Raw genomic sequence first — 21,456 nt, forward strand, 5'->3', positions numbered from 1 at the left:
ACGGACTCTTTTGAATGCATTCACTGTCAGTCTGCTGATGACACATACACCCAATCACTATTTCACACATGCCTTAATAGCTCCTTACACTGTTTTAATTTGTAGTCTGTAATTTCACTCATTAATGCCGCCTTAAATAAAACAGTTAACTGTGACAGCAAATTTATCAAATATTTCTAAAAAACCCTGCCTGGAACATCAAGCGACTATCAGTAGCGTGATTACTGCATCTGATGTGGGTGTTGGCGACAGCACCAAGCTGCAGTTTGGTCACGCCGTTGCTCTGTGTTATTCATCACCGTACTGCCCACATCCATGTAAGGAGACCTAATTAACTGGCAGTGTCCAGGCTGGAATTGTGGCACCATCTGAGGCACGGAAAGGGGATAGTGGCTTTAAGATGCTGAACACTCCCGGACGCAAAGCCGGGGTCAAACGCTGGACAGCCCCGCTGATTCATATGCCAAGCTGACATGGTTTTGGAGAGCTTTGATTTTAAACTTATCTCCCCTAACTGCTACATGAGCATATCATCAGAGAACAAAGGCTAAAAAGCGTGTGAGGGTGGCTGCTGTCAAATTTCAATAATTCAAGTTGTGTCTGTCTGCGTGAGCTTGCCGGGGATTCGTTTTGACTCAGATGGCCATAACAATTGGAATAATAATAATATAATTGCCCTCGCTGACTCCCAGAATCAACTTTCCCCAGGACTGTCAAGCTACCGCAAGACTGCACATTGTTCTGCTGCAGTAATGGTCTTCTGTCAGCTGAGTGCCAGTGATGGCTCAGCCTCCAGACAGATGGAGGGAGAGTTTCAACTGAATGGTCTTAAAGGTAAATCCAGTAATACCCAATCGACACAGACAAGCTAATCCAACTCTCTTGAGTTTCACCATTGTGGAGTAAAAAAACTGCTTTTGGGAAGCACATGGACTGTGGTTCTAATGCAGGGATGATGAAAAATCGGGTTTCAGCACCAGGTTAGGGTTGCGACTTAACAGCAGAGTTCAAAGTGCAGCAGCAATGATTAGTCAATAAATCAATTAGTTGATCAGAAGAAAATTAGTTTTCCACTAATTTGCATAATCAATCAATCATTTTACAGTGTGTAAGATTTATGGGCATCTATTGGCAGAATATGGAAGAAATGGGACATAAAATTAAAAGCGTATGTTCTCATTAATGTACTGTTCCGTTTTTAAGTACCTCAGAATGAGGCGGTCCTCCTCCATGAGCTCCGCCATGTTGTACCACAATGTACAGTAGCCCAGAAAGTTTTGGGACCACCATAGGTTCTCATACACACTTAGAAGGGGAGGATGTTGCGAGGTGTTCGCAATCTTCAAGCGTACCGCCAGATACCATGGAATCCTACACACTGGTCCTTTAAGTCAATTTTCAAGCATAAATGTCAAACATTTGCTGGTTCAAGCTTCTCAGATGTAAGGTTTTGCTGCTTTTCTTATTATTGTGATTACTGAATGTGAATGAAGAGTGTAAAGAAGACTGAAGAGTGTGACAAACACACAATTTAAGGGAAACTAATGAGCAGTTTTGCAGTTTTTTGTCATTTTATTAGACTAATTAATTGATGAGAAAAATGATCGTCAGTTGTGGTCTTAATTCAAAGAACGGTGGTTTAAAAATTGCAAAAATATGCATGTGAAAAAATGTTTGGTCCTGCAGTATTGATTTAAAGCCAGCAGCCAGTTAGCTTGGCTTCACATCAAAATTTGAAACGGGGAAAATGTTTCTGTCCCGAGGTAAGAAAAAAAAAAAAATCTACCTAACAGCACTTCTAAAGCTGGCTGGGCACAGTGACTTCACCACCAGGTAACCAACAAAGCCTTCATGAAGTCACTGCTTCAAGCAAGGAAATACTCATAACTCCTGCAAAACCACAACTTTTTTTTAAGCTGCGACCAGCAGCTCTGTAGGTCGCTCCGCCGCTCTGTCAGCCCTCAAAAATTCCCCACCCTTTGGTGGCCATAGTTTCCCCCCTAGGAACCTGAAATTTGGCATGCAGGTCAAGTGTGTGTCAAGGTGTGTGTTTGTGTTCATGCCAATTGGCTAAAAGGGGGCGTGGTGATGGGAGTGGCCTATCACATAACTTCCAAATGGATTCACAGACGAAATCTTGTGCAATGCTAACTGGTTAAAAGGGGTGTGGCAGTGGGAGTGCCTCGTAACAATAGAGACATAATTTTAAATGAAAATACCATGGCAAACATTACAGTCAGCAGAGTTCTATTAGTAAAGTATTAGATTAGATTTGAACCTTGCCCCTTTTCACAACTCATGAACTATTTGTCTCTCTCAACTCTTGCAGGAGGCATCATTAGTCACAGCAGATAGATTATATTTTAATCATGTGAGTTAGCCCTGCTCTTAGACATTCATTACCTATTTGTTTTAGGAAGTCCTTATTGGACTAAGCAGAATTATTGTTTTGTGGGTGACAGTTTGCCTTGCCCCCTACACTTCAGCCACTCCCCCTTTCATAACTCATGACTTGTTGTTATTACACCTCTGATTTTGGCAAATTTAGCAAATCAGATGCACAGAGAGCTTTAGAGGTGCTAGTAGGCAGAAATTGTCGCTGTTTTTTAGAGTGGTTTCAACCTCCTCATCTAACTCTCCTCAAGAAATCCATTTAGCGTAATGAAACAAATGAAATAAAATGCAAATGATACATTTTTCATGAACTCTCGCAGTCAGTATTGCTGCTCTCAGGGAGAGAATCACATATTTTGTTTTCAGCTTTTCAGGAACTAATAAAAACTTTGCCCATTATTCATCTCGACCTTCAATTTTTTCAAGTTTTATGTGGCTTTGAAAAGCTTTTATTTACTGAAAGATTACAGAATGTTCTGAATTTCACACAATGTAGTAAGAAAAGCCAGTATTTTAACAGATCATTTACTACCTTCATGAAGCCTCACATGTCTTCCAGAGACAGATCTATTGTCTGCAAAAGGTGGCAACTCCACATAATTAAGGGAACTACATAATTGAAACAGCTGCCAGAGGTAGACACGTCACATTATGAAAATAGCTGCTCACAAGTTAGAGGTGACAAGGTTTTCCATCACTCCTTCTGTGAAAATATGTGAAAAGACCATCAGGCGCTTTCCGTCCAATGAGCTGCCAGGCGCTCGACTCAAAGTTCGATACAATCTACGTCACTGCTGCTCTCTCTGAGAGTTACACACATTTATCAGAGCACAGCGAAGCTCTTAGTGCACATGTTACTGATTCCTCAAGTAGCCCAAAGGACACATCCAAGCCCGTTCCCTCCGGAGTCACGCACAGATCCATCCATCGACTGAGAGCAACGGGGCTCTGAGCGCCTGCATTAGGTTGAGGGTAAAGCAGAGAGAGGGAAAGATACAAAGCTAGACTCGGGAGAAAAGGACGCATGTAGGATGACACAGAGGAGCTGAGGCTCGGAGAGAAGATGAAAAATCTGCAGAGCACAGCACAGCAGACCAGAGCAGAGCAGAGCAGAGCGGGGAGCCTGGGCTGAGATGGAGGGGGCGAGTGGGATGAGATTGTATTCAAACATTCTCTATGATGCTGAGTAAATCTGGCAGCTCCTTCAACATATGTGTGTCGCAAAGGCAGACAGGGCCGAAGAGATTAGAGTTCAGAGGGACCCGGTGGGAGCTCTTCACACAGTGCTTCACAAAAAGGTGGAGGAAGACAAACACTTAACCCAGAACCTGTATAGGGGCACTACGGACAAATAAAGAGCGGTGTCGACCAACGTCTCCACTACATAAATAAATAAGATTAGTGATGAAACAAATATTAGTATAGAGGAGAGGCTCTCAGTGTTTTGACTCCTTACAAGATAATAGAAAATATACCAGAAACCCCTTCATGTATGTACTTTGGAATAATTTGACAATCTATTTTTTCACACTTCTACTTAGTTAAGTACAAGAACAACAAAAAAATGTATTATAAAGACATTTGACATGTATTAAAAAAAATTGCAACCTGTCAGCGGAGAATACCAGCGAGTCGGCTTCTACAATTGTTGGGTGTCATGTTGGTGACTGGAGAGAGGAAGGTTGATATTTAATTCTGATTTAATATTTAATATAAGAGTTATACATTGTTGAGTTAACAGAGTCTATGAGCTATTTTAGATTCAAACATTAAAATATGATTTATTGAACTAAAAAGGCTTTTTTAAAAACTAAAAAGCAAGTATAGAAGATAGTCTTTGTGTTTAATATGTAGGTCTTTATGCATTCATATGTTTCATTGGCTATGTAAGAGGATATCCAATATGCTGCTGTGAAACAAAGCTTTGATTGAGGTTTTGAAAAAACACATTTAGTATTATTTCTTTAAACTTTTTTTTTTTTTAAATGATGATTGACTATTTGTTAATGTTACCAATGACTGATTGAGGAAGGTGCTTACAATTTGCAATCCTAGTTCATACCTGGCACTAGAAATCCTTTTAATAGAGTGTTTTCAAGGTTTGAAAAGTGCTTCAAACTGCTTCAAGCTGCTATTATATTACTTTCATAGTAAGTAGCATGACTGAATAGTTTGGTTTTTTGACAAAGAAATAAATTAAATTGGATATTGGCTCAGACAGTGTGTCACAATGTGTACTTAAAGAGAGATTACACATTTTGAAACATGGAACTTTGTTGTGTTGTCCTTTAATTTGTCACCCAACATAATTTAGGTTGTTTCGAGCACTATGACATCTAATGTGATGAAAAATGAAATGATGAAAGGTGAAGTAAAAATCCAAATAACCGTTTTGCATATATAGAAATGTGTAATTTACCACTGCTGAAAGGTGCCGGAAAAAAAATGCACCTTGAAAAGTCTCAAAAGTACTTAAACTTGACCTCTGAAAAGGTGAAGGAACCACGATTTTTGTATAATGATAATTTCAATTAATTTAATAATTTGCTAGAAGCACTGGTCTAGACAAATACATGATAAGAGTTTGAGTCATTATATTTGTATGTTGGGCAGTATTAGTATGCGAGAGCATCATGGTATGTGGTCTAGTTAACAAAGATGTTCAAGCCTACAAGCAGTAGGGGGTAAAGTGAAATTTGCTAAAAGTCTGTTGCTCTCTAATTACATACTTAAAGACCAGTGCAATTAAATCCTTCATTATGAACCAATTTACAGCCCCAAGACTCCAATATCATCTTTAAAGTCTCTCCTGCATCTTGAAATCTTAAAATATTTCATCTTTAAATTTTAATTAACTGCATGTGAACAATAACTGAACCTTAATTCTTTATGTTTTATGTATTCATTTGTTATGATGTATGTGGGAGATGCATTCTGTAACAGGACTAGATGAAAAGCATCCTTTCTCAAAGACACTTGGCCTTGACAGTTGTGTCTCTCTTGTTTGGAGTGCATTATACATCATACATTATACATGTATACAGAAACTAAATAAAGACGACGCACTTGATAAATATACTTCATAACTTGCTAGTCCGGTTTTTATGACTCAAGTATTACGTTGGTGGAAAATGCAATAAACAAATATTGTAACATAAAAAGAATAAATATACACATATTTTTCAGAGCATTGCTTTCAGTTAGATTATTATTTCTAGGCTTGCAGCATTCACTATACATTTGAAAGTAACTGGCAAGGTCTAGTGGCTGCACAGCTATCTATTTTTTATTTTTATTGAATTTATAGCCACTATCTTTATATACCTTTGCATTTCACGTATCATATAACATACTTCCTTCCTTCCTTCCTTTCAAGCGAATGTGGATTTTAGTTTTTTATATGAGAGTGTATCTTTACCGGTGTTATATTAAAGGGACTGCTGAAACTGTACAGTCAGATAACCTCCTGACTTTTGCTTTTATTACTAAATTTTTTTTTCCCACCAAAGTCTGTGGTCCAGTTCCAAGGTCTGCCAAAAAAAGAGACTTGTTTGCCAGTTGACTGTTACTGGTGGTAATGCACCTATCAAAGCTACTATCAAAGGAATATTGAAGGGAAATTAGAGTAATTTTGTCAAACACAACACAGATTTTCAAAAAGTAATGGTCAGAATTGAAGCATCAGTGTTCAGCTATAATTCAAGGAAACTAAGAAATAACTAGTCTGAATAATGTAGGTGTTTACTGGCCAGGGAAGGTCTAATGAAAGCCTGTAATTGAAATGCCTTATGGGAGGTGAAGGATCCTGTATTTTTGGAGCGTAAACCAACCTGAACTAAAAAAGAAGAAGAAGACATTAAATCAGTAACTAACATTCTATGCTCTGCTTGGTGCAGGACTTTAGTGCCACTTCTATTGAAGCTGATGGGAGCGTGCATGGAGAAGCATGCTAACACTCAACTTTTTTTTTTTTTTTTTTTTACCAAATATGTACATTCATTAATTTGGTCTCAATAGCATGATTGACACTGCATCTCCCACAAGCTTCAATAGGACTGGCACCAAAGTCTGGAGCATATAATGTTCATTAGTTCTTCTTTTTGTTATTTCCTTTGTATGGGTTAAACTCCAAAAATACAGGATCCTCCCATAATTATTGTTTAATAATGAGACTCCAGCTCCCTGCAGTGTACAGATGTCCCAATAGCATTTTTTCCTTCCTATATAGGACGCTATAAAAGTGTGTTTAAACCCAGAGACACCTGTCATTTATCTAAGGTGATGATGTGTTTCCTTGCTAGCCGCTAGTTGCTTTCACTTCCAGGAAAAGACAGGATACGTTGGATATGTCAGAGACTGAAAAAGGAAGTTAGCAAACGTGCCTCTGTTTAACATGAAAAAAACTTGTCCATGAACAGTTCTGCTTGAGTCACGTTTGATAGATTTTATTCGGAAATAGTGGTTGTTTAAGAATGAAGAAAAGAACTCCCATGATCCCACGCTGCCTTATGATCAGCAGAACTTACATACTGTGAAATTGACAGTTGCATACTACTGGCCTTGTGACATGGTTTCTGTCATTGCAGTATGGCCTGACTGAGATGAACAAAAACTGACATACAGGATGCTGTTGGGGAGTAGCAGGATTCCCAATTTGGGGCAAATAAATTATGAAATGCAAAGTATCTCCACAGAAGACATTGTGTAAGAGATTTCAAATAGTACTCCTAAAAAAAAAGTATACAGATCTTTGTGTGTAAAATTGGCAGAGTATCCCTTTAAATAAAGAATAAAAACCAAAGAAAGAAGCATCCAGCATTCCTGGCACCAACAGATTGTTCAGTCACAGGCTGAACACTGAGATTTTATTGGTCGATTATGGCAGTTTACCACTGTTAAACCAGGAGCCAACTGGAATTCTTCAGAAATAACATGTTTTAACAACAACACATTCCTTTTAAGAAAACACTAAACTGCTCAGTAAACCTCAGAATCCAAACACAATCTGCACACCATCAGCTGCAGCCAAAGGAAAGTTCCGGTGTTATTTATTATAGAAGACGATAGATGGACAGAATATGAATGGGGAAAGCTAAAAAAAAAAAAAAAGAAAGCCTGAAACTCGCTCATGTTATATAGTGCTTTGTATTATGAGCTGAAATATGCTTTTGATAAAGTGAGCTCTTGGTGCACTTTATCTGTGAAGCCTGGGAAAAAAAAATGACAGAGTAGTTTGTTTGTGTGAAAGCTGGGTTTGCTTGAGAGAATGTTTTTTGATATCATAACATAATATATGAGTTTGTCTGGTAAGAGTGCGTGTGTCGCTGTGTGTTTGTGTGTGTCTTTTTTAGTTTCTGGTCATTTCTTCAGAGGTTTGTTTTGATGCCTGCTTTTCTCAGATTTGAGATATTCCAAATGAATATTTGTTGTTGTCTATTTCAAGACTTAACTGTTTCCTCATAATAATGTTTTGTCATTATTTTTGACATTTTATAGACTGCATGAGTTGATTAATCAAAGCATAATTGACAGATTTATCTTTTATGAAATCATTAAATGTAATTTCTTAAATGTGTATTTGCCTCAAAATGTCACAGATGGATGTCTTCAACACAGTTGAGGTAATTATGCATACAAGAAGAGGAGGTGATCTACTTATAGAAATATGTCATGTTTGAAGGTGGAGATACTTTAAAGCAAATTATATTTAATTAATTTGATTAAATTTGTCTAATATGATCATAGACAGAAGAAGAAGTGGATGGAGCTTCTTCTTCTTCTTCTTCTTCTTCTTCTTCTTGCAAAACGAAGTGAGATCGTATGAAATCTTATGAAGAAAATGACCCTAATTCTCACTTGATTTATGACACCAGTAAACACATCATGGTCCCAATTTCTTCTTCCATAAAACATGATGTTTATCTTGTATATTATGGTCCCATTAAGGATAAAACAGACAATTAAGCAGGGCATGGTTTAGGATGGGGTTACCATGTGATTGACAAGTCATTTGCAGTGAATCTGTCCAGTACAACACGAGGCCCACAAAAGTTAGCTCAAACTGTCAAACTAGACACTGCTGATCAAACAATCATAAACTTTCTGCTACTACATTGTCAATGTCTTGCTTAAAATGTTTTCAGAAACATATTTTTGTGTACTGTTTAGCTGTAATACAAGAAAGATCCTGCATGGGAAGACCGCAACCAGGAGGCCATCATTATATTTTCAACTTTCCAAAAGAGCCTCCAAAAGCTCAGATCAAACTCTAAAACTAGACAGCATTGATCAAATATGGATCGAGATTATATTTCTACATCCTAACTCTCACCTAAAATGTTTTCAGAAACATATTTTAGCGTACTGTTTGGTTGTAATACGAGAAAGATCGTGACCAGGCAGCCATTATTTCCAGCTGAACGGGTGAGCCAAAACCAAGCACTGCACAAAGTCGCAGCACGTCACCTACCAGCTTCACACTCTTGTTGCTACTGTGCATGCTGTGGTTGCAAAAAAAACTGAGATGGCAAACCCAAAAAGCCAAACTCAAGGCTTCAAAACAGCAGTCCAATGGGTTAAATAACTGTGGCTCTGTCCACTAATTATTCTACTGACTATGAATTACCATGCAGAAATCTCCAAAATATTTACTTCTCTGTTGACGGAATCTGGCTCAAGTACTTTGTGCTTCTGTGGCTAATTCAGTGTTTGTGACCTCAGAAGTTTGTTTTTAGTACAAGACAGTTTAAATCAAGTTTCCCTCTTTAATTTGTTATATAAAAGTGGCTTTCATTCAATCACCTTTCTGTCTCCAAAACCTTGTGAGATGCCTCTAGGAGGAATTAAAATTTAGAGCCTCTATTTTTAGTCAAATTAATGAGTAGAATCATGTCTTTCATGGAGAAAATGTCAAGTTTTTTTTTTCAGGATCTTTGATATCCTGCCACTGTATGTCTGGATGAATGATTTACTGACTGGAATTGAATCATGACAGCCACACAACCACAGTCACAAGGTTATCTCACGCATGACAGCATCCCAAAAATAAAACACTGGCTCCATTAAAATGTCAATCCACAGAATTTTAAGGAAACGTGATGTTTTTGTTAAAAAATTGACAGCATAAGGGTGTAACTGTGGTGGAATGAAACTGATGTCCTCTGCAGGAGGGTGATTCAAGCGTTCAGAAAGGGGGACGGCTGCTTTTTGCAGAGATAAAAAGAATGTCTGCTAGATAATTAGTAGCTAATTTGCCTTTGCTCATATTACACAAGGAATTAGTGCAGCAGAGCTTTGACCACTCAATCTGAAACCATGTCGGTGCTGCAGACATACAGTATATGACATGCAACAGCACATGATCCTGGTGTGAATGTATGATCAAGGTCTGAGCATAAGGAGAGGATTAAAACTACAAAGGGTTTCATCCCACACAATATGTCACTGCCAATGGCCCTTAGATCTTCTGAACATTTGGCCGAGTCTGTTGCTGTGGACGCAAACAGACGCCACTGACAACATGACGTGTCCCATGTGCACCACATACTTTGTGGAACTTGAACAGTAAAAAGGACAAACTAATCAAAACAAGAACAAGAGGACATGTTTGTATGCCGTGATGGAGGGATGTGCTAACAAGCTATTATTTCTGACATCTGCCTGTCTTCCAAACCAAATTAACATCACATGTCAATCTGGTTTGATATTTATGGTTCTATCTTGCCCTTTTATGATGCACTGAATATTACCCTCTGAGATGAGGCTGGCCAGACAGAACCACCATTCCTCAGTCACTCTTGGGTGATTTGCAACCAAAAAGTCAATAAAGGTGTCTGGAAAGGGTGTTAATTAGGAATTTATGACATCACGCTCGCCCTCAGATCCAGTTGTGATTGCATGTGAGGGCTCCAGATAACAGCACTAAAGCAGGAAAAAAATCCAGCACTGTTTCTTAAAGTAAAATGCTCTAATCCACGGGCCTTACACATGTTTCAGGCCATGGACCCCTCAGCTGATAGAGAGGTGGACCCTAACTGCATTAAATATTTTTTGGGTCCTTGCTCATTTGCACTTACCCGTAGCTGCTATGTCAGCAGTTGTTGTAGCATGACTAATGTTAGGTGCATTAGCCTCACCCGCTGCACTTTCATCAGTGATTTTTGAGTTGAAGGGTATGTCAAAGTCTCTTGCTTGTGAAGTTACAAAATGATCCATTGTGGCTCACATAAGTGTTTGTGCACTCGGGATAATAACACAGCTAATTGGTCAAGTAACTGACCTTTCCTAAGCCCCCCCCCCCCCTTTTTGTTCTGTGCTCCATTAACAGTTGAGCGTGTCCTGTTTCCTGTACTTAGATATGCTATGTGCTCGACGTTGAAAAGAAAACCAAATTTTGATGATGGATAAAACATTTTGCTGGGCGACACGTAAAAGCGACATAGTTACATCTTAAGTTATCCAGCTGGCTAGCAAAATGCTAGCTAGTTAGCTAGCTAACAATTGATATGGATTAGCTAGAAAGAAAGGTCATGTTTTGCTAACATAAGCTATCACATGTAACTTGTTAGCTAACGATTCATGTGCATTAGCCAGCTAGTTAGCTAGTGTTTTGCTCCAAAATAAAACACTAGACAACAAGCTAGCTAATGATTGATGTTAGCTGGGATCACCTTTCTAGCTTTTTGCTAAATGAGCTAAATTAAGATGTGACATATGTCATTTTTACAGGTGCCCGGGTGACATGTTTTAACCATCTTAAAAATTTGTTTACGATGTAGACAAGGTAGCAGCACATGGCATCTAAGTGCAGGAAACAGGAAAGGAGAACGTTAACTGAAGTTCCAAAAGAGGTGGGACTTTTAGCTGGAGGTCAATGAATTCATTGTTATGGACAGGTGCTGCACAGTGAATTTAGCAGGTTGGTTACCTTTTGATAGTGTTGTGTAAATTAACAGCGCTGGGTTTTTGTTATGAATAGGCAGATTCATATTTGCTAATAATATGTTGAAATCATTTAAATGCGCATATTCATACATATCTTAATTTTTGAGGAAACAAAAACAAACAAACAAACAAAAAAACAAAGATCAAACAATAATTTGCAGGCCCCCCTGCAATGACTCTGAGGACCCCTTGTTGAACACTCAACACTCTGTTGACCTTGTTTTGGAGGATCGAGTTGTTGTGGACTGACCATTTACAAAGCGAGTCACTGTTCCATCAGACATACGTCATGCACTTGTATAAACAGTCTGGTATTTGTTTATTCATCCTCTCAAGTGAGGAAACCCCTGACAGTCACAGTGTGAGAAATGAACCTACTGCTGAGAGCTGGAGACACATGTTTGTGGCTCTTGACAGGATTTGAGTTGAAAAAGTAGCAGTTAGGATGCATCGTAACACATACAGACACACAGAGAGGTGCACACCGGGTGCCTACTCTACACAGTCAGCCACTCATATAAAATTAAATACACATAAAGCCCAAAAGCCCCAGCAGCCAGTCCTGCAGCCAAGCCCCAATCTAGACTTAATTCCCCCAGGCACGTCCATCAGAGCCGAGGAGATAAGGTGGGACACCAGAGACAGGCAGGGTTTTACAAATAAAGTAAGTATACTCCGACTACGGGATACTACATTAGCATTTAGATCAGAAAGTGTCTCTTGCCATTGAAATGCAACGTACTATCACAGTGCAGTAAAGTCCAGTTCAATAAAGGCCACTGCAGGGAGGTCAAACGCCTGTGATGTCTGTAGCGGTACGATATATGAATCCCAGAATAGTCGTGCAGATAAATTAGAAGTGGCACAGTTGTTCTGATAATGTTGATCAAAGGAGTGAAATAGCCAGTGTCCTAAGCTTTATGTAATATTTAAGAGAGCCATAACTGTGTGAAAAAAAGATGGAACGTCAGCAATATGAATCTTATCCAGTTCACTGGGAATGTGTGGTGCGAGTCACTGAATTCAGGGCTTGGTTATCGATTTACTGGCTACGAGTTAATTAAACTTGACTGGGGGGTGGTCTTTGAAAAGTAGACTGAATTTCTTCTTCAGTGCAAGATTTGAGATGATACAGTTCTGATTTTTCTAATATTGTAGAATAGCAGTTGTTCTAAAAGTATAAATAAATGATACAGATTCAAAGGCTGATACATGAACGCAGATATAAAACTTTAATTAATTCATCTCAAGCAGATATGAGGGAAAAAATAAGCAGCATTTTTTAATCGAACATTTAAATTAGTATGTGTGCTGGTCACTGATTCAGTATCACAAGAATCACACATTCATGATAAGAACATATAATAGCCAACTGTTGTCAAAATCAAAAAGGAGTCATTTCATGTAATGTATAACACATCCCATTGCATGTTGTTTCTTTAACACATTTGCTTTAATGTGACATATATTCTTTTCAGAAACCATCATTATTGACTTGATATGTGCACATAATTGCTGGATAAAACAAAAACACTTCACTGAAATTCAGGTATATGGAATGGTGCAATTAAAGGTGTCAGTTATCTCAACAGTTTTTGCCTCCTGCTGTAAGAAACAACACATTCAATGTGCAACAAAGCCTGTGCTCGGAGGATAGGTGAGATCACACACGACTAGCAAGCACTGTTAAAATGATGATATAATTGAAACGTGATGACATTCCTAAAATTCGCACCGTTATTGCCACATAAAAAGAGGTTAAAATAGCACGCACACCTGTGAACTAAAAAATAGCAGTACCGTATAAAGGGTTAAGGATGCCAGTATAAATTTGCCCTACAGTATGAATTGTGATTACATCATGCTGACTGGTTTTACCTCATTTTGCTTAAAAAAAAAAGTTGTCCCAAGATCTGTGGCAGGATTCATCATCCTTAGCCAACGTCAGCTAATCATGTGGAAAACATGAGTCCATGCTGCTTTATTTTGAAACAACTGAGAGCGCTGTGCTGACACAAAGCATATTAAAATATCACTTTCCTCTTCCAATTATCTTCACTTGGTTCATTTTGGTGTATCCAATACGGCCTTTCTGCTGACCTTGTTCTGTGCGTCCTGACACGGAGAGCAGGAGAGAGGCTGCAGCATGATAGCAAGTTGCACCAAAATCTTAAGAGCTGATAATGTTGCAGCTTTGGCAAATTTTAAGATACGCTGCAAGATGCTAAACAGTGTTTGCAACACAACAGTGCGCACAACAAAGACGAGGAGGAATTGGAAAAAAGACCAGAGCGACTTCCTTTGTACGGACATGGCTGTGGCTAAAATGCAGACAACGAGAAGAAAATGATAATCTGCAAATATTTTTGGACAACAGTGGTTACATGGGATGGTAATACTTGAGAAAAGGTTTTGTTTTAGAGGAGGGTAATAGTTGCCATAGCAGTTTTTATCCATACAGAAGCATTTATTTTGAAATTATGAGAAAGGAATATACACCATGAACTGTCAGTGCTTCAAATTATGCTGTGATATAAATTTTAGACCATACTGCCCAGTCCCAGCAGTAGCATCTGCTGCATGCACATATTAGTAGCTCTGCTGCTGCAGTATGGCTTAGATTACTGAGCCCAGGGGCCAAGAGAGAAAAGGGAGGCAGGTGATGGGTATTTTATGTGCTATAAGAAGTGAAAGAGAGATGGGATAAAGAGGATGTAGTTATCACTCCAAGTCCAAGTCATATGGAAAAAATGGCAACCGCAACGGAGGCAATGCCACTCACAGCTCAAGTTTCCATAACCTGTGGATGCTGCTGGCGCAACATAAAAACTATTTAAGGCTGTGAGGGAACAAGAATATATGGTGATCGGATGTTTCTTTGCTCTGGAACCCCAAAGCCATGTGGGTGAGCTGTGTTTGTGAGGCGCATAAGCAATCCAACACATACTTAAATGTCCTTCTGTGCTTCAGGGAAACAGGTTATAGGGCACGCTGGAGAACTTAAAGACAAACATGTCTTCTGGGCACTCAAGGGGGTTGGATAGGTTGAGATGAGATGTACAAGAAGGAAGGAGTGGGAGGGAGACAAACATACGCACCATTAGAGACAATCCGTCATGCAGCATGCAGTGTTTTGTGAACTTGTACAACTCCCTGTGCATCCTTTATGTGGCAGTAAAAGATGCCCTTTCTCTACATGTGCTCTCAGCATGGCTGTGGAGGGAATCGCTGTATGTTGTCTGTGGCACATCAGTCAGCAGCTCAAATCGGTGTATGATCTCCGTCTATCCATGTAGCGGGATTAAAGGGTCAGTCTCTGCAGGGAGGAAGGTCAACATCACGGTTTCATCTCTGATTCCTAACTCAGGAGAGGCTGGAGAACAGCTGGCGCCACATACAGCACCGTCATGTGTGGACATGAGCGCCAGTCGATAAGCTGATGAGCCCGGTGCCTCCCTGAAGGAACTCAAAAGAAGCTGCTGACACAGCGATGAGGGGTCAGATGGGGTTCATCAATATTTTAGCTGGCTGCTGCTGAGATGCAAACAAAGGAGGGGCGGGGCACGCTGCTGTGCTGAAGATGGAGGGTTGGACAGGAGGGAAAAGACGCAAGAGGAAAAAAAAAAACGGAGAGCGGCGAACTATCCGTCTCTCTGTTTTTCGTGTTACTCGGCTCTGCGGCTCCTGGCTGAGGATTCAAAGGCAAGGATGGATTAAAGGCACAACAGAACGCCTGAGGAGCTTTACCATTGTGCGCACCACAAAGACATCTCATCTCTGTCTTCCAGACTGTTTGTACCTCAGGGGCATTGATCACTGTAGGATCTTGAGCTGCCTATGACATATACCATCTTCCCATTAACATAATCTCATCATGAAACAATATTTGCGTGCCCACATGTAACAAACAAGAAAGGGAGATAGACAGCGAGTGGTGGGCGGAGAGTGAAACTGAGTGTAAAAAAAACAAACAAAAAAAAAGAACCAAAAGCGATTCAACCAACCTGCAGAGAGGAGAAGATGGCCCACAAGAGTTCAGCTCCAATCTGACCAGCTGGGTAGCACCTCCCCACAATATGGCTAGCCCTGTCTAGTCCAAGAGTGTGTACGTGTGTTTGAACTATAGGGACATGGGTTCTGGCCCCTGGCGCAGACACTGTCAATATGGCTGTGTGGTCATTCATGAGCAGCCGCTCTGTCACTGCCATCCAGAGAGAGCCGGGGCAGCAGACCAGCAAAGAGTCATGTCACAGTGGAGAGGAAGGGGGGAGCGGGGGGGGGGGCAGAGATAAAGGTAGCAGACTGTGGCAAAATGCCCTGGATCCCTTCACTTTTACAGGAACTGCCCTGCTGCGGATTAATGCCCTCCTCTAAAGAAGCAGCTGCCATGTCATTGTGTTTGTGCAGGGGGAAATCTCCAGATATGAATCAACAACTGCTGATAAAGCAACAGATAAAGCCTCACGCCATATAAAATCACAACACTCGTAAAACACACCAGTGTCTCAACACTTCTTTTTTTCAAAAAAAAAAAAAAAAAAGAATAAATCCCTGCTGCAGTCTCAGAGAAAAAGCATTGCTGTGAAAGCTTCTGTCTAAGCAGACAAGAATATGATACAGCAAAAAGTGGAAACAAACTAGAGCTGATGGATGTTTTATGTAAACAACACAAAGCAACGCACGTAGCCCCTTCACCTCCGTGGCTGGGGGAAGGAAAACAGCAGATGTCTACGGAGCTGCATAAATGGTGTGGAACAAGCCAAGAGGAGCCTCTGCTAAATACTGAAACATACTGCCTGATCATCTTTAAAAAATAAAATCACTTGCCAACACAATATCCCACATATCACAAACAGAAATACACAAAAAAAATCCACCCACAGAGTGACACTGAGGATATACAGATATATAAAAACATATGTTCACACTTTATTTTACAATACTCTAATGAGATGTAGCAAGTTGTACTTTTGACAACATTAGACAAAAACTAGAAATAATATGTTCTTTATGAGACAGTATTAGACCCCTATTAGACTTTATTAAGGGAGTATTTTGGGACATGTTATAACAGAACTGTACTGTAAACTAAAGTGCATTATTTCCCACTGTTAGACCCTTACTAGATGAGTTTAATTACAGACACATTACAACAGAACTATGCTGCAAACTAAAGTGAAATGTGCCTCTAATAAAGTCTAATGAGGGTCTAATAAAACATCTTATCCTGCACACATTATTTCTATATTTTGCCTAATTTGATGCATAGTATAGTTGGTTACATCTTTTAGTGTACTGTAAAGACCAAAGTAAGACCAAACATATAATTACAAAATGGACACATGCACCAGCCAACCCATAATGTAAACATACATACAGAGGAGAGCCCAATCTCTGTGAAATCCCATCTGGGGTGATAGGTTCCCCAAGCAGAAAATGGAATTTGCAGCCCACCAGCAACAACATGTAGACCGCATTAATAAAAACAATTCAACTCTAATGTTTACCAAATGAGAAAGTAATCTATTACTTTCAGTATCTGCAACCTTCCAAAACATCTGTTACGCACTCGGTAAAGACAGCATTTGCTTAGCTGCCAAATATTCTTAATTAAAGTCTGCAGACAGTAAGTTTCCCCAGAGTCCGAGCTGAAATTGGCTCCGGCTAGTTTTCTGATTTCACCTACTTACACATTTCGTGCTGACGGCTCCCAGTTCTGCACATTCCCTTTGAGGACTGATGATTATAAATTAACTCAATATCCTCGCACCCCATGTCATGCTTTTGGCAGCATGATACTGGAACAAAATTGCCTGTAGATGATTGAAACGAAAATAATTTTTGTTGCGCCACAAATCCCAAAACATAATGAAGGAGGCAAAAGCAATTTATGCAGAGCATTAATGAGTTGAACATTATTCATTGTGTGTCTTATACATATAAAAATACACTATGTAAATAAGCAGCGTAAATGAATGTATTTTCTCCAAGGAAATGATTTAATATGAATTCTAACAAGATTAGCCATGACATGCCCCAAAAACTTCAGAGGCGGAGAGGCCACTGAGAAGGAAATGTGAGCCACTCAGTCATCAATTTGACATCACTCTCAAGAGCACAAAGTCTCCCTCAAAATGATTTAAGGCCAGAAAATAGCTTTCCTCTGACCTATCACCCATGGCAATGGATTATAACATCCACTTCTCCTCCCGAGTGTTGAAATCATAATCTGCACACATCAAACAGGAACGTTGCTTCATGTAAAGGGAGGTTTTGCATGGGAAACAGCTTGCTGAGGGCGATGCTTATGCAGGAGGGCACAGAGTTCCCACATTATGGGTTTAATCTCACTTTCTGAAGCAAGAGAAAAAGTAGTCACATTTTATATACTTGCAAAAATGTGTGAAGGCACACTGGCGTCTATGCACACGCTCGCAAGATTATCACTTCTTTGAGACACCTTAAATAGTTGCTTGTTAAGCAGCCTGAGCCGTGCTACATCTGTTAATGTTCTCTGGCAGACTCAGGCAGGTAAAAACAATATTGTGCAGCTGTTGCAGAGGGGTGACAGTGGACCTCACATAAAGACTCCAACGCTCCCAAAGCACAGCTCCACTGTTACTCGCACACACACAGCACAGCAGGAACAGAAGAGATCTTTAACTCTGCGTCCCAGGATAAGAAGCACAGCCAGTCTGCCTGCTGAGTTACACTCCATTTAATGCACTAACTCTCTCTGCACTGTCTCTCTTCAGTATACGCCATTCAGTGTTCAGTAACTGTGTATTTTATGCAGTCATCTCTCTCGGCCCCTCTCACTAACACTCGCACTCACGCATGCTCTCTCTCTTGTCGTTTATTATTCACATGCTGACCTTCAGCTGAGTGAGAAAAACAGGCTCAGTAACTTCTTTAGTGATTCACATTCACATATAAATGAAGAAACTCGTCCTTACAGGGATAATTTACTCTATAGTATAGAAAGCTAATGATCATGCATACTGTAAAGTAGGGCTGGGCGATTTGGCTTACAATAATATCTGTATTTTTAGGCTATGCCACTATGTACGATATATAAATAAAACATTTTCTCTAAAATAACATCATACTGTAATAACACACCGTACATTCTCAAATAGTGCATAGTCTAGAATAGGATGCACTGCAGCAGATTTAACAAACAGTATAAAGGTAGGACTGGGCATTTTGGGCAAAACCAAATATTTATCAGATAACTCTATTGATATTGTGACAATATTGCAGGGGTGATTATTGGGGTTTTAATGTAGTAATGTGGCTATAATGTCTAAAGCTGGGCTCGCAATAGAGGAGTTTTAAAATCCTTACCAATTTTGAAATCTGGTTGCATCACATGCGTATGGAAGGTTATCCTGCGAGAGGAGAGAGCAAGATCTCACATGATTTCATCGGGAAGCAGATGTGATCAATGGAGTCAGACATGACAGAAACGGCTTGCTGTAGAAATGTTTCTGATTTGCAGAGAGAAAAAAACAAAAGTGGAAGGCTAAACACGTCTGGTTGGGAAATGAAAGAATGTTTGACGGGTTTACATGTCTTGTCTGTTCTTCAGCGAGAACTGGAGGTGAGATCTTAAACAGTCGGTCTTAATATCTGTCAACAGTAGTATACTAGCGAATGTTAGCTACAGGGGCTAAAATGTTTATCCTTGCTTGACAACACATCTTTTTCACTTCCATACTGACGTAAGTATCCAGATTTTAATTTGTAAATGTCAAACATGTTTGAAAATGATCAGAACGGCCCAGAAGTGTCCAGAAGCAGTTCAGGAGGGTTAAGACTGGATCTGTAAACCTCTCACATTACCAGATTATCTGGGCAGAACTTCAGTACCAACCGAGCTCCAGGCCTGATTTCTCCTCCGGTTCTCATAAGGGGTGAATTTGAGGAAAACTGTCCTGAACATCCTAAAGTGTGAGCCCAGCTTTTGTGAGAATAGAACAATCTCACAACACTTTACTGTAAGTCACTCTCTAAAACTAGGAAAAGACAACACTTATGCCATTTCAAACTATAACAATATCCAAAATCTAAGAGGGCATCCAGTCTCATATCATGATACAGATATAATATCGATATATGCCCAGCCCTGCTGTGAAGCCATTAATAATGCATTTGTAGAGGGTAAAATTATGGTCAAGCTTCCCTGTGGTAAAAAGGAGCCAAGAGTCATGAATCAAAATTCAGGATGATTCAAAAACTGACACTCGTGCTCTGCCTTTATCTGCCTGAGTGGCAGGTCAAATGTTAAGATTTCTCTTGACAGAACACATCATTGTCATGCAGTGACCTTCACGTTAACCTGCTAAAGTGCACATAATGTCACTCTGTGTGTTTGTGTGTGGCCCTTGTTTTTGCACACGGGCTTATCTGTCCGCATACGCCAGTGTAAAACGAGGAATCTGGACGAGCCGGACCCAGCCGTTCCTAATTCGGTTCGTCAGGAGTTTTATTTTGCGTTCAGAGCGTCCTCGGCTCCAGTCTGTCTCCACTGTGGTATTCCTGCCACATCACAGGTGGAGGCAAAGAGCAACTGCACACCGCACAGAATGTTAAAGTGGAGGAAAGCGTTAGGGGGAAGGGGACTGTCCTTCATTTTCACTCTTTCAACATAACACACAGTCATCATCCATTTTAACCAGGTTGAACCTCACATAATGACAAGCGAGCGCCAATATGTGACGGCTGAAGAGTCCATCGGATTAAAATATTTTGAAGGCATCCAGAGTGCAGGGAGTGGAAGACATATTTGAATTGTGCAGATTTCTCTGATAAGGCACCACACACATAATAATCTGGTATTCCTGATAATACTGCAGGCTGTTCACACACATAAAGAGGCAGCCCCAGCATTATGACTCATGCCAGTTTATAAAGAGGCAGCAGAACAAATAGGACTGGACTTAAAGGTCTTGCTGCCCTTTATCTAAACTACATTTCTGGTACCAGGGACAGCAGATACTGGACTTTCAGGTTCAACAATTTTACTCCGCTCTCTCCGGCACCGTGCTGCATCCACATTAATATTCATAATATCTGCTCAAATTTCATACCGCAATTCATTACACCCAAGCGGTTTTGTTACTCAAGGTGACTGCGGAGGGGAGGCAACGTGCAAACATATCCTATATTTGAGGGTTATGTTTGAGCAGATATTCACAACACGACACTTTCAACCTTCTGCTACAGTGTGGGGCTAAATGAAATTTAATGTGCTGTAATAGCTCATGCTGGTAAACATAATGTTTCATACAGTGGTAGACTCAGGGTGTTCAAGGGGCAGGGGCAAAAACTTAAAAAGGGCACCAGCTGCATGCAATGGGGGTACCAGCACTTTTTTTTTCCATTTATGATAAAACAGTTCCAATCCTTGGTTTGGATTAAAATTATTTTATTATGTGACATAAAGAAACTATTACTTATTTGTATCATACGCCATAGAGGGCACTTTATTATGTTGTTTTGGACATGGGTCACCCTAGAGGGCACTGCATCATATTTTATCTACTGGAAGGGCACTGCAGAGGACACTTTATCACATTGTCTTGGACAATGGGCCACCCCGGAGGACACTGCAAAATATTTTATCACCTGGACGACCACTCTAGAGGACACTTTATCATGGTTTGTCCATCGGGAGAGCACTGCTTTACATTTTATCCACTGAAAGGACATTCTAGAAGGCATTTTATCATGTACGCCAGAGGACACTGTATCACGTTGTCTTGGGACATTGGACCACGCTAGAGGGCGTTTTATCACATTTTCTCCATCAGAAGGGCGCCCTAGAGGACACTGCATTGCATTTTATCAACTAGAAGAACACTCCAGAGGGAATTTTATCATGTTTTGGAAGGGCACATGAGAGGGCACTTTTGTCCAGTGGAAAAGCACCCTAGAGGGCATTCCGTGACAATGTCTTGGACATTGGGCCACCCTAGAGGGCACTTTGTCACATCGTCTTGGACAATGGGTCACCTTACCACATCCTGTCCATCAGAACGGCACCCTAGAGGGAGCTGCATCAAGTTTTAGCCATTAGAAGGACACTCTACCTCAGGGGCATCCAAGAGAGCACTA

At 40.1% G+C, this 21,456-nt stretch overlaps 1 protein-coding gene across 1 annotated transcript in view; it reads right to left on the bottom strand.

The window, feature by feature from the left end:
• tspan9a (tetraspanin 9a) overlaps positions 1–21,456 on the bottom strand; it is a 230,455-nt gene that overhangs the window by 88,526 nt on the left and 120,473 nt on the right. The window lies entirely within an intron of this gene.

This window comes from Lutjanus erythropterus, chromosome 13 (assembly GCF_056507025.1).
Source record: "Lutjanus erythropterus isolate fLutEry1 chromosome 13, fLutEry1.hap2, whole genome shotgun sequence".
Classification (NCBI taxonomy): Eukaryota; Metazoa; Chordata; class Actinopteri; order Lutjaniformes; family Lutjanidae; genus Lutjanus; species Lutjanus erythropterus.